The following is a 13,706-nucleotide window of genomic DNA, read 5'->3' on the forward strand; positions in this document are numbered from 1 at the left end:
AAGGGTCCACAGGCCATAAAGGGTCTGAATAGCTATGACCAGGTTGCAACCATAGTTACCCACTCCTTCCTCCCTAAGACCCAGAAAAAGCCTGGACAGAAAAAAAAATCCATCATTGATATCCAAATGAAGTATGTTCAAGGATAGCGGGAAGCCACCACTGGAATTTTTTTATTGATTGGGGAGGGATGGCATGTCCTCAGAGAAAGGGAGAGGAAGCCCTTACAGAGGAAAATGTGGACGTTGAGGAGGCTTGAGCAGTGAGAATGGGAAAGGGGAGCACCCCTTTGGAACACTCAGGAGGCCTGGTCTCCCAAACAAGGTAAGTTAGCTAATAAATCCCCTCAGTTTATATGATTTGGGAGACTTAGACTGGAATTCCTTCTAAAGGCATTGTTAAAACACCACCAGAAGTCACTTTACATTTAGGATACAGAAAACTAACAAAGCCTATTTTCGAAAGGGTAACCTCCCTTGCCCCCAACACATAAACACTGTATCGACTTCTGGTGACCCTTATCCCATTTCCCTCAGACTGGCAGAAGAGACCCCAAGTTAGAGTCCCTTCCTTTTTCCCTCTGCCCAAAGGGCAGCGTGGGACGCCCCCCAGTCCTGTGGGATGGAAAGGAGGGGCCTGGAACAAGAGTTATGTTCCAATATTGGGGTAACTGAGGGCCAGTTCCTCGGCTTAGTCATATCTACATCCAAACAGAATGGCATATAGTCGGCACTCAATAAATATTTATTGATTCAAATTCGGTCTGCACTTCTATGCATGCCACCCCCTTTGCATCTTCTCTGCAAGTCTACCAACTGGAAAACACTTTGCAATGCTGTTTCTGAGCCAATACACACCATCATTTCTTTTACAAACCTTCTGGGACTTGGATTAGTTTTGAGAAATCCACTAGCATTAGGGAGTCCTATGAAAGGGTGTGAGGATAAAGAAAGACAGTCACTGTTCAATATATTTTTGCTGACTGGTGTGCAGCTTGGATGTTAACTAGTACCAAGTGAGCAGGTCTCATCAGATGTGTAATGGCAATGAAGTGGCTCACTTCTTGGGTGAGACTAACTTGAAATCTCTTTAGAAGAAAGAGGGTATGAGATAAGCTTTCCCTTCTGAGAAGTAAATTGGCAGGGTTTACTAATTAAAGTTAAAAGCAAATGTCTGAGTCACACTTCCTTTCTGGCTTTCTGGCTCCTTCCTTTTGGTCTCCCACTTATTTCTAAAACATGTGCTGCTCCACTGGAAAACACTGTGGATAACACATTTGACACTAATGCAGACACTAATGATTTTAAGTTTTCCAACCAAATCTGAGAGTTTGTGATACAAATAAATATGTGCTTTGGGCTATGATTCTTCCAGTTAAGTTCTTTGGAATTCTGTACACTTGTTTTCCCTTTTTTTCTCTAAAGCATAAAGGTTTTCATAAATGCAGGAAGTGTGCATTGGGGGAGAGGGTGATGTGAGAACTTACTGAACTCCAGGTTGATAAAATCCTATGGGACTTTGAGAATGACTACTGCCTCTTTTCTGGAAGGTATGTGGAGTAGAAACTTCTGCTTCTTGGTTTGACAGCACACACTTTAAAAGGAGCCTCCTTACGGTTTTGTAATTGATTTTCAATTTTTTAAAGTGAAATAATACTGCAAGCATGGCAATAAAAAGCACTGGTTTCTTCCCTCCTCATTACCAATCCACAGGTCCACTCTCCAGAGGCAACCACTTAGTTCAGTTGTTTGTCCCAGTACTAACCCCCCTGTTTTAAAATAACATGCTATGCTGCAGTTTCTTGATTTACCAGTGTTGGGAATGATTTATTGATTCCTATTAGTTTAGATAATGACTTAGCACTCTTACAGATCCTCACATTCCCTTCCCATTTCACCCATTCTCCTAATATGCTATTTTGGGAATTAAAATAGTTGCCAATGTTTATGTTATTACAAGTATGTAAATATTGGTCACTGCTAAAGCAGGATAGCTCTTTCATCTTTCCATCTCTAGTAAAATGTTTTGTTTTTCCTGCAGTTAACCACTGCCTCAACCTTTTCCATTTACTACTTTTCCCCATATCTTCCAATGGATCTGTCAAGTATGTACAAATAATATTTTCTAATGACCAAGTATATCAGGCGCTTTATTAGTTCTCTTGATTTCCTAAAGACCTCTCTTCCACAGCTCTCTACCCTTCTTTTTTATTCTTAACTGGGTGTAGACTACATTCTGGGTTTCCTGTCATGATCCTTCTGTGTTGTTTCCCTGGTTCAATGAATCTAAAGTTTTCCTCTTTCCTTTCCTTTCTGCTTCCTCCCTTCTTTGCTTAAGCACACCCTCCAGCAGCTTCCTGATACTGGTTGCTTGAGAAACAAATTTCTTAGGGCTGTACTCATCTAAAAATTTTTGCTTTCAAATTTGACTGATAGCTTGGAAATACAGATTCTTTGACTCAAAATTATTCCTTCTCATTCTTTTAAATTCATTGCTTCCATTATGCTATTGGGACGATCAGTGTCATTATGCAGCCCAGTCTTTTGTGTAGGATCTATTTTTCTTATTCTTGGAAGCTTTCAGAATTTTTCTTTATTCCTGGGGTTCCTTGATGTGGATCTTTTTCCCATTTCCTGAACTGGATAACTAATGTGCCCTTCCAGGTTCTGGAAATTTTTTCTTGGAATGTTTCTTTAACATTCCGTTCTTTCATTTCTCTTTCTAGAATTCTGGACCATTTATGTAATTTTTAAAATTTTCTCTGCCCTATCATTCATATTTTTAACTTTTTATTCTATTCTTTGGAAGAATTCCTATACTTTATCTTCCAGTTTTTAATTTTTTATAATTTTAATTACATTTTAAAGTTTCTAGGTTGTTTTCATATTCTCTCCATTGCTTCTTTTCCATGGTATTGTCTTTTTTTTTTTTTTTTTTTTTTTGGCTGAACTATGCTTTCTTTTCTTTTTAAGAGGATTAATTTAGTGAATAGGTACATTCATGTGGTGGGAGACAGGATCCAGGGTGCCTTTCTCTACTTTGAGCGTAGGCAGGGCTTGTAGATTGGTCAGTGTGCAAGGGCTATTGCGTTGCATTCAGGCCTGGTCTTGCCCCCAATGACAAGATCTTCAGGCTTTCCTTCAAAGTCTACAGATTCTTTAGAGAAGAATCTTTCAATCTTCTGCCTGTAGTAGGGGTACCTACATGCCCACATTTGGGGACAAGATAAGACAACAACAAAGGGACATGTTCAGAATGCAGACTTGCATTTTGCCTGCCATTGTAAGCCCCATATCTCTCTGTCACCTCCCCTGTGCTCATGCCACTGAATCTGAAGTATCTGAAAAGATACAAATTTCTCATCTCCTGTGGGTGATAGTGGGTGAGACCGAGGGTCTATCCACTTCATATATAGACAAAGCTAGTGTTTTACCCCTATTTGCCCTCCAACTTCTGTAGTTTGGTGTCTTAGGACCCTGAGCTTTTTCTGAATTCTGCAAAGTGAACTCATTTCTTCTCAGTACTTGGACTATGCCTGCCTCGATGTGCAAAGTCAGAGACGATGCTTCCAAATGCTGTTTGCTCCCAAAGATTTTTAGAAATCCCTTGTCTACAGCTTTTTACTTCTTGTTTTCTCTGTCTAAAATGAATCTAATTTTATTTCTTTGCTGTCATTTTAGGGGAGTTTCAGCAGAGAACAAAGATAAAGGTTTCTGTAAAATATTTGCAAATCATGTATCTGATAAGGGCTCAGATTGCTACAATTCAACAATAAAATGATAACCCAATTTAAAAACAAGCAAAGGATTTGAATGGACATTCCTTCAAAGAAGGTATACAAACGGCCAATAAACACATAAGAAGATGCTTATCATTAGTCATCAGAGAAATGCAAATGAAAGTCATAGTAAAATGCCACTTCATATCCATTAGGATGGAGATAAAGTAGCAAGTATTGGCAGGATGTAGAGAAATTGGAAACTTCATACATTATAGGTGTTGGTGGGAATGTAAAATGGGATTGCGTTTTCCTTCAACAGAAAAAAAGAGAAGGTTTTGATTATTGATCATTATTAGTCCATCCATCTAGTCATCTCTTCAGTTTTCAAATTGTGTTTATTAAGCACCTACTCTATGCCACACAGTGTTTTAGATACTACTAGGATTCAATTGGGAGCCAAAAAAGACCAAGTCCCTGTGCTCATGAGGTTTTCAGTGAAGATGGACATCAACTAAAAGTGTACCAATACTCAATTATAACTGAGATAAGTGCTGCAAAGGAAAAGCAGTGTTCTTCCATGGGAGAATATAAGCAGTGTTCTTCACCCGAGCTGTGTAAGGACAGGGAAAGCGACCCTAAGAAGGTAACTTTGAACTGAAATGTGAAGTTCAAGTAGGAACTCATAAGGATGAAGGAGAGTGCTCTAGACAGAAATGAAGACCCTGAGGAAAGATTACACAGGGAGTGTTTGAGGAACTTCATGCGAACACAGTGTCTGTTTCTTGAAAAGCACAGCTCAGAAAGGAATGAGTTGAGGCTGAAGCAGTGACCCAGCGCCAAAAAGATCCTTAAGGCCATAGCCACAGTTTTTTTATTTGGAAGGTAATAACAGGTCATGGGAGGATTTTAAGCAAAGGAGAGATATGTTTCAATTTTTATTTCTTTGTTTAGAAAATCACCTTGGGCTTCCAAATACAGAAAAAATGGTGGGGAGTAAGCATCAATGAGAAGTAAGTATTAGAGTGGTCTGGTTGGGAAAGTCAGTAGGTGAGCAAAAGTTTGGAATAGAGATGGAGGGAAGTGATATTTAGGTTGTGTTAATGGGCTTTGGCAATAGGATGGGATGTAAGGGCAAGAGTCGTGTCCAGAGGAAGTGTTGGTGCCATTTGGGGGGGTGGAAGAAGGTTTGTGGGGAGGATAGGGAGACCACAAGCTTGGCCCTTGATTTGTCGTATGTGAGGTATTTGAGCCATAAAACTAGAGGTGCTGGGGACAGAGGGACAACTGGATATGTGGGCAGATATGGGGTAAAGTGGGCTTGAGGTGTATATTTGGATGTCATGTATATTTGGATGTCATGGGTATGCCAACTATTGACATTTACTTCTTGTGCAGCTGTCAACTTAACAAGCAGCAGTCAGAAACTTCAACCAAAATCTACTTTCCTCGAATGAAATCAGTAAACATGATGACAGCTCATGGTATACAAGGTTCCATCCTGGAGGCTGAGGGGGAGTTAAGGAGTGTAGGTTTGACACTGTAGCTCGAAACAAGTAAGAGCCAACTCAAATAAGAATACAGAAGCCAAAGAGCAGACCACCACAAGATGCCCTAAACAGCATGCAGTGACTGCTGAGCAAGGAGTAGAAACATGAACCTCCTGATTTTTCTGACCAGGAAATGATAATACCTCAGTTTTCCTCCCCCTGCCTCATCAGGAGTTCTGCTCCCACATTTCCATTATGTTTCTTCTTGCTGTACAAAACAGAAAATGCCATACTCTTTCTTCCATTCCTGTACCCCTTCCTTCCTGCATGTCTCCTTTCATTCCTCCTTCCCTTTCTCATGCTCTGTTCTTCCTCATCAACAGGCATCTAGAAGCACAGATCTCCACTTTCTGTGTCCAGGGGAACATGAACTCATAGAATGTAAAAATCAAACTGCCTGAAGAGCATCAAATCCAGCTTTTGTTAAAGTGAGGAAGGGAAGGGCCCCAGAATGGGGAATCAAAGTCCTCACTCAGCACATACACCCAATTCTGGGCATCTGGACACTCCTGTGGCCCTCTGCAACTTCTCTCTGAGATCACCAATGTCCTCATGGCCACCTTATGGTTCCCTTAGAGGCTCCAGGACAATGGGTTTTCCTGCTTATCCTCCTACTTCTCTGACTTCTCTGTTACGTTCAAGACAAGATATTTGGCTTGATACCTTGTCTTGAACATAACCAGCCTTGGCCCCTTCTCTGTTCCCATGTGAGCCTTTCCTGGCAATAAATGTACTAGAGTAAGTATGGTGTCCTAGTTCAATAACCTTCTCTTCAGGCAAGGTCTCCATTTCCTTTCTGAACTCCCAGTTGGACTGAGGATTAAATGAGATAGAATGTGTTGGCAAGTACTGACAAAAGTGACAACAAATTTAAAAATCTCTTAAATGAAACTAGATATCTTTTCTTTACCTCCAGATATAAATGGAACTAACACACTTTAGTAGTAACAGACTTCATCTCCTGTGGAACTATCTCTCAGAGTTATGCTCCTATCAATTAGGAGTGTTTTCAGAATACAGAATAGAAACCTCAGTTTACAGGGGACTTATTAGATACGATTGATTTTTTTGGTATGACAAGAAGATCAGAGGTAGGCTCTTATAATAATCAGTTCAACTCAACCAATTGTGGACCTCGTTTCCATCTTTCTGTGTGATGGCCTTTTCCCCTTAGGTTGCAAAGGGTTCCCCTCATGGACGCAAGATGTTTGCCACAGCCCCAGGCATCCCCTTTGCACCTAAAACAAGGTAGAAGAAGGAAGGGGCAGTGCAAATAGTATCTATTCTTTCAGTTAAAATCACAGTCCTTCCCAATAGCCTTCAAGAGGCTCTTGCTTACATCCTTTTGGCCAGAACTATGTCATGTGGCCCTCTACAGTTAAAAAATATTCAGATCATGACATTCCGTATGTCTCTAGCTTTAACAAAACAGAGTGTTTATTGGAACAGAAGCTTAAATTTTGTAGATATGGTATCTGTTCATACTTTAACATAAAGTGTTCATAACACACACACACACACACACACACAAATATTCAGATTATACCACCTCTGTACTGGAGACTGGTATTGGAAGAGAGGATTGGGATTGGTGTTGAGTTATCCAACCGCCAGTCTGCTGTTGACTCTTCTTTGACTCTGTAACATAAAGAATCAGGAGGTCATAACTATAAGTAGATGATAGAGATCCAATCAATCATAATTGTGTGTGTGTGTATGTGTGTGTGTATAATATATATTATATATATAATGTTTATCTCTACATATATACATATAAATATATATATAAATATATATAGAGACACATCCCTAAATATATACATATATAATAAGGTCAGGTGAGTTGAGGTTTCTACTTTATATTTATTAATTAATAAAAAGGTAAATTTCATCTTAAGAAGAAAACAAAAATATTTTTGTTTTTATTTTTATTTTTTTTAAATTTTATTTATTTATTCATGAGAGACAGAGAAAGAGCAAGAGAGAGGCAGAGATACAGGCAGAGGGAGAAGCAGGCTCCATGCAGGGAGCCCGATATGGGACTCGATCCCGGGTCTCCAGGATCACGCCCTGGGCTGAAGGCGGCGCTAAACCGCTAAGCCACCTGGGCTGCCCCTGTTTTTATTTTTAAGTAAAAATTTCTTTTTCTTTTTTTTACTGAGAGCCTGCGTGTTCTGGGATTTTGTGGATAAACTTAAATCCTTAAGACTAGCAATGTAGACATTATTATCCCAATTTCATAGCTGGGGACTAATGATATTCTATTTCTTAGTTGGGTAGAGCTGGGTTTGGCCTTATGCCTTTCTAATTTTAAAGCCAGAGCAACACAGAATCCAGGACAAGGAATCCCCAGGGGAAAATGTACAACCCTGGGAAGAACATCTGAAACTATTGAGAACTGCTCCCTGCCAAGTGGAGGGAGATGCTGTGAAGTCAAGTTGTACATTGGTGAATTGCAAACACCACTGAGTGGGGACCCAGAGCAAGGAGTTTCCTTCCTAGTGTTTCTGATCTGGCCTCTCTCTGGAGAATCATCTAAAGCCCTTAAATTTCTGAGTCCTGGAGTAGAGGGCATTTCTCATCTCAGGCACATCGAAAACTTTTTCTCTGGTGGGAAATAACTGCTCTCCTGCCAAACAGGACCAATGAGCAGAGGCCTGAATCCACACTAAATCCCACATAACTCAAGTGCCAACCAAAAGCCTCCAAACTTGCCAACTAAGTGCCAGGTGTGATGCTAGATTGGATCCTACATTGTAGGGGTATAAATGTTGCTATAAAAAATGGGGCCATTAGCAGTATAGCAATGTTAATTCCTCAAATTCTATTTTTGAACTGTGATTATGTAAGAGAATGTCCTTTTTCTAAGGAGATATATGTTAAGTATTTAGGGGCCTAGAGTCTTAGTCTCTGCAATTTACTCTCAAATGTTTTTCAAAAATAAGGAAGGAATGAATAATGTATATATTTCATATGGTTCAACCTTATAAATGGAAAGAGAGAAAAAAGTGGTAAATGAAAGTGGAAAAATGTGAACAATAGGTGAACAAAATATAAACTCTATGCCAAAGATATGTTGGAGTCCACTGAAATATTTGAAACTTTTCAGTAAGTCTGAGAATTTTTTCCTAAACAAAGGGTTAGTTTTTAAAGACTCAAAGATGGAGTAACATGCTGTTATGTAGTGGGCATACTAGAACACTTTGTAGTAGGAGGGTGAAGTGATAGCAGTAATTTGCAAGTTCTGCATAGGTGTTGCCTCCCTTTCTCCACAAAGCATTCTCCAAGCAGGCACTTGAATCCTACCCAAGTCATTTCAAAATCTCCCACAAGATTCTCAAAACTGCATGTCTCAGAAGTATGGCTAATGGGCTCATCTGCAAGAAGTTACCTTGACATTTGACTTATGACTTCCCCTCTTTCTCAGTTTGAGGTGAAAGACTAAGTGGTTTTCCAAACTTGGCAGAGTCCAATGGGCCTTTCAAGGCAGTCTTTAACTAGAGTTCCATGGCCATGCACTTTGCACCTGAAAGTTCCATTATGTTTTCCCAAGCTTCCTTCCCAGGAGTTGCTCCATCTACTACTACTATTAATAATACATGTCTTGGCAAAGAACCTCGGAGTAAGTGCTTCTAGAAATTGGCCCATCAGGTGGATCTTCCCTGAAGCTTTCCTCGCAATGCATTTTCCTGAGCCTGCTGAATTGGTGACACTGAGAAGGGGTTCACTCAGCTGAAGTGTTAAGACCCATCATCCCACCTGGGAGAAAGCTATAATTCCCAGAAGTTCTCATTAATTCTATTGCATGGAGGGGCTTATGTGTGAGGGGGTGAGGTCTCCAGAACCTAGAAGGAGGAAGACATAGAGAGCTATACCTAAAGCTACTTTGAGAGGAGCTGTGACTTTGGGAAGGCTCTAGGTCAGCCAGAAGCACCCTCACTGAGGGGGAGCCCTGACCTCATGCACCCTACCCTCTCACCTCCTGTAGGGACTCCCCTACCCAACCCAATCAAAAGCCAGAGGGCAAAGGCAAGTCCCCTGAGCACAGAGTGTGAGTCTGGAGGTAAAATAGAAATAATAAAAATAAAAATAAATGAGAGATGATGGGTTTAAAAGAGACAATGTAAGTGAACATCCAACTTGGTGCATGTTGTTTTCATTATATTCCGGGAAGGAAGTCTTTATGGGAGGGATCTTCCAGGAGAGAGCTCTGTGCTTTTTGCTATGCTTTTCTGGGAGAAAGAGAAGTCAAGAAAGCCCCATTTAGTGTTGCTAATGTTGCTAGTTGAAATAATTTCTAATTTCAAAATTTACTGTAAAACCACAGTAATCAAGACAATGTGATATTGGCAGAAGGACAAACATAGTTCAATGGGGATCTATGAGTCCAGAAATAAACCCTTACATTTTTCAGTCATGGATTTTTGACAAAGGTGCCAAGACCATTCAACTAGGGAAAGAAATCTTTTCAACAACTTGATATACACATGCAAAAGAATGATTTGGGAATCTTATCTCATACCAGATACAGAAATTAACCCAAAATGAATCTAAGAACTAAAACTATAAACTCTGAGAAGAAAACATGGCTGTAAATTTTCATCACCTTGGATTAGGTAATGATTTCTTAGATAGAACACTTAAGACACAAGCTATCAAACAAAAATAGGTTAATTTGACTATATCAAAATTTAAAACTTTTGTCCTTCAAAGAATACCATCAAGAAATTGAAGACAACCCTCAAATGGTAGAGTATATATTGCAAATCATATATCAAAGAAGGGATTTACATCCAGAATATATAAAGAATTCTTACAACCCAATAGTCAAAAGACAAATAAGCCACTTTAAAAGTGAACAAAGGCTTTGAGTAGACATTTCTACAAAGAAGATATGCAAATAGTCAATAAAAAACACATAAAATGTTCAACATCATTAGTTACTAGGGAAATGCAAATCAAAACCACAGCGACATACCACTCCTCACCTGCTAGGATAGCTATAATAAAAAAGACATACAATATCAAGTGTTGGCAATGATGTGGAGAAACTGGAAGCCTTATAAATTGTTGGTAACCTAAAATGGTGCAGCCTCTGTGGAAAGCCATTCAGTAGTTTCTCACCAAGTTTAATATAGAGTTACCATATGACCCAGTGATTTCACTCCTGGGTATACACCCAAGAGAATGGAAACATGTTCACACAAAAACTTGTACACAAATGGTCATAGCATCATTATTAATAACAGCCAAAATGTGGAAACAACCCAAATGTCCGTTGGCTGATAAACTGATACACTAAATGTGGTTTTTCCGTACAATGGATTATCATTCTGCACCCCCGCCCCCACAGAAATGAAGTGTTAACACATACTTCAACATAGATGAATGTTATGCCAAGTGAAAGGAGCCAGGCACAGGGAGCCATATGTTATATGATACCATGAATATAAAATTCCAAAAAATAGGCAAATTTATAGAGGCATAAGGCAAATTAGTGGTTTCCAGAGGATAGAAGGAGGAGTAAATGGGGAGCAATGAAAATGTCTGGAATTAGATCATGATGGTAGGTGTACAAACTTGTAAATAGCTAACATCACCAATTGTACACTTTAAAATGGTAGATTTTATGGTATGTGAATTACATCTCAATAAAGCCATTTTTTAAAGATATCAATGGATAAGTTGGTATAGGGGAAAAGAGAATTAATGGACAAAAAGATAGAATTGAGATAACCACTCAAAAATTACACAGAGAGAAAAAGTGATGGAAAATATGAAAGAAAAATGTAGAGATATGAACAAAAGCATGAGCAGGACAAACAGAGCTTCAAAGAGAATATAGAGAGAATAGAGAAGAATCAGGTTCAAAGACATAAAGAATTAAAGTTCTTAGATTGAACTTTGTATCTCAGATTAAATAAAAATAAAGTCTCATCTTGTTACAATGTAATGAAATTGCAGTGCATCAAATACAAATAGATTGTCCTAAAAGCTGCTAGAGGTAAAAAAAAGATTGCTGTTAATGTGTTGGCTGTTGTTTTGGAAGTAGGTAGGCTTCTTAGGAGAATTATGGTTGCCCAAAGACAAAGGGATACCTTTTAAAATGATAAAGGAAAAGATTTCTCCCACCAGACTCCTATGCTACTAAACTTTGACTCAAGAAGGCCAACAAACCCATAGATGATTGCTGAAATAGAAACTAGACCCTGCACTTTGGCAGGAAAAGAAAAGTGAACGTGGACTGGTGGAATGGAAGACCCATTGAGGAGCAAAGAATTGCTAAAGTATTGGCAAATCTAGACAAATGTTTCTGAACATGAGCTGTGTGTGATTCTTTTGGGGTGATAGGCCACTCTATCCACCATACTGGCAGTAAGCATTTGAGTATGGTTTTCATTGGTTTTATTTGTAGCCCATAAATGATATGGTTCCCTCTATCCATGCAGTCCCTCTGGAATTGCCCCTGCAATTGTCTTCTGAAATTCTAGTCATTCTTTAACACAGAGGGGCCTCCTCTGATCTCTCTCTCTCTCTCTCTCTCTCTCTCTCTTTTTCTCTCTCTCTCTCATGCACACACATACCTGTACATATATGCACATGCACACAAACAGAACTGTCTACTAGATCACTTGAGTTCCTATAGCACTGTGCACAGCTCCTGTCATGACACTTAAGAAGAAATTATATGATGGCTGACTGTTTACAATCAGCAAGCCCCATTAGATTGGGAGTTCTTTAAAGTTGGAAGTCCTCCTTTGCTAGCACTTCGCACAGGCTGGCATGTAGTGGATCTCCAATGAACTGTCCAGTTGCTTTGGCACATACAGGCCATCTTAGTGTTGGATAGCTGGTTGAGTTTTGGGTCATTCTTAGGTAATAGCAAGGTTTTTTTTCAATTTATTTAAACTCTTCTGGACAGCTTACAGATAGCAACCATTTTATTCTAGACTTGGATAAGTTCTATAGGACAGTAGGGGGCTGATTCCACCCAATCTTACAGCAACTACTAACAACTACCAGAAATTCATCCCCAGCATTCTCATAAGACTCTGACATTCAGCAGCAAATTAATTGCTATGGCTTATCAGTAAAAAATCTATGCATTTTCAGCCTCTCCTAGATTTTTTTTTTTTGCCTCTCCTAGATTATAAATAAATTAACATAACAATATTTTCAATTCAGAAAACAATGCCAAAATATAAAGAATTGCATAAAGGAACTCAAGTGCAATTAGAAAGGAAGAATCCAATACACCCTACAGGAATCCCTCTAACCCTGAATTCCTGCAGAGGGAAAATATCCAAGTGTTCAACACTGGAGATAATTTAAACATCTATCCTGTAATTTTAAATTCAGAAACTCAAGTTGCCCTGGTATTCTTTGCTTAGCAGACTCAGAGAACTTGTCATCTTCCATCACTTGTGTTTAGTTTCACAGTTAAATATACATACCAGAAGCAACCTTCCACCCTCTTTTATTTCCTTCTTTACTCTTCTCTCTCCCTTCTCAGACATCACTGGTTTGGGTGGGTCTGGTTCTGTTCCAAGTTTAACTGAACATCTGGAACAATTTTTCTATTGTTCTTCATCTGAGTTTGAAACACCACAGATAATTTTGCTAAGCACCATTTTCCCTTAATTTTTAAACCTACCCAGATTTCAGATGTATTTATTTCTTGCGCTTCTGATTCATATATACCTTACTCTTCAAAGTGCATTTTGTTTTTTCATTGTTGTTGTTTTTTTTTTTAACCATTTGCAACCCAAGACAACAGTTGGGCAATCTTTGCAGTCTTTGTCAGCATCTTATAACCATTTTTTTCTTCCAGGAAAGCAGATTATTGACAGAATAAAGGAATAGACATCAGGAACCCACAGTACTCATACCCCCTCCCTGTAACACCACCCAAGAAAAGCTGATGGTCAGTCCAAATCCTGAAACCATGTGGTAAATGAATGTGTCTGGTAGGCAAAGAGGCCCTCCTGAACACAAAACAGAGGATTATTAGTTCTTGGTGATAATGTATGTATAGAAACTAGAAGGACTAAATGAAAGGATTTTTGTATACCTAAAGAAAGCATACATCACAAACACTTTTTTTTTTTTTAAGAAAAACTTTTCTGTTGCGGTAAAACACGTGTAACACAGAATTTACCATTTTAACCATTTTCAAGTATATAAGTCCACAGAATTAAGTAACCATCACCACTATCCATCTTCAGAAATTTTCATCATTCCCAACTGAAACTCTGTACTCATCAAATACTAACTCCTCAGTCCTCCCACCCCCTAGCCTCTGGGAATCACCATTCTATTTTCCGTCTCTATGAATTTGACTATTCTAGGTACTTCATATGACTAGAATCATATAATATTTGTTCTTTTGTGTCAAGCTTATTTTATTTAGCTTGATACATTCAGGCTTCAACCACGTTTT

At 38.9% G+C, this 13,706-nt stretch overlaps 1 long non-coding RNA gene across 4 annotated transcripts in view; it reads left to right on the plus strand.

Moving 5' to 3' along the window:
• The window catches only part of LOC140614331 (uncharacterized), a 29,125-nt gene extending 22,193 nt beyond the window's left edge, over window positions 1–6,932 (plus strand). For all 4 annotated transcript variants that reach the window (XR_012015227.1, XR_012015230.1, XR_012015228.1 and 1 more), the window contains 2 exons: window positions 4,671–4,729; window positions 5,115–6,932. This is a non-coding gene — a long non-coding RNA (uncharacterized lncRNA). The remainder of the gene's footprint in view (window positions 1–4,670; window positions 4,730–5,114) is intronic.
• Window positions 6,933–13,706: the final 6,774 nt, after the last annotated feature.

This window comes from Canis lupus, chromosome 22 (assembly GCF_048164855.1).
Source record: "Canis lupus baileyi chromosome 22, mCanLup2.hap1, whole genome shotgun sequence".
In the NCBI taxonomy this organism is placed as follows: Eukaryota; Metazoa; Chordata; class Mammalia; order Carnivora; family Canidae; genus Canis; species Canis lupus.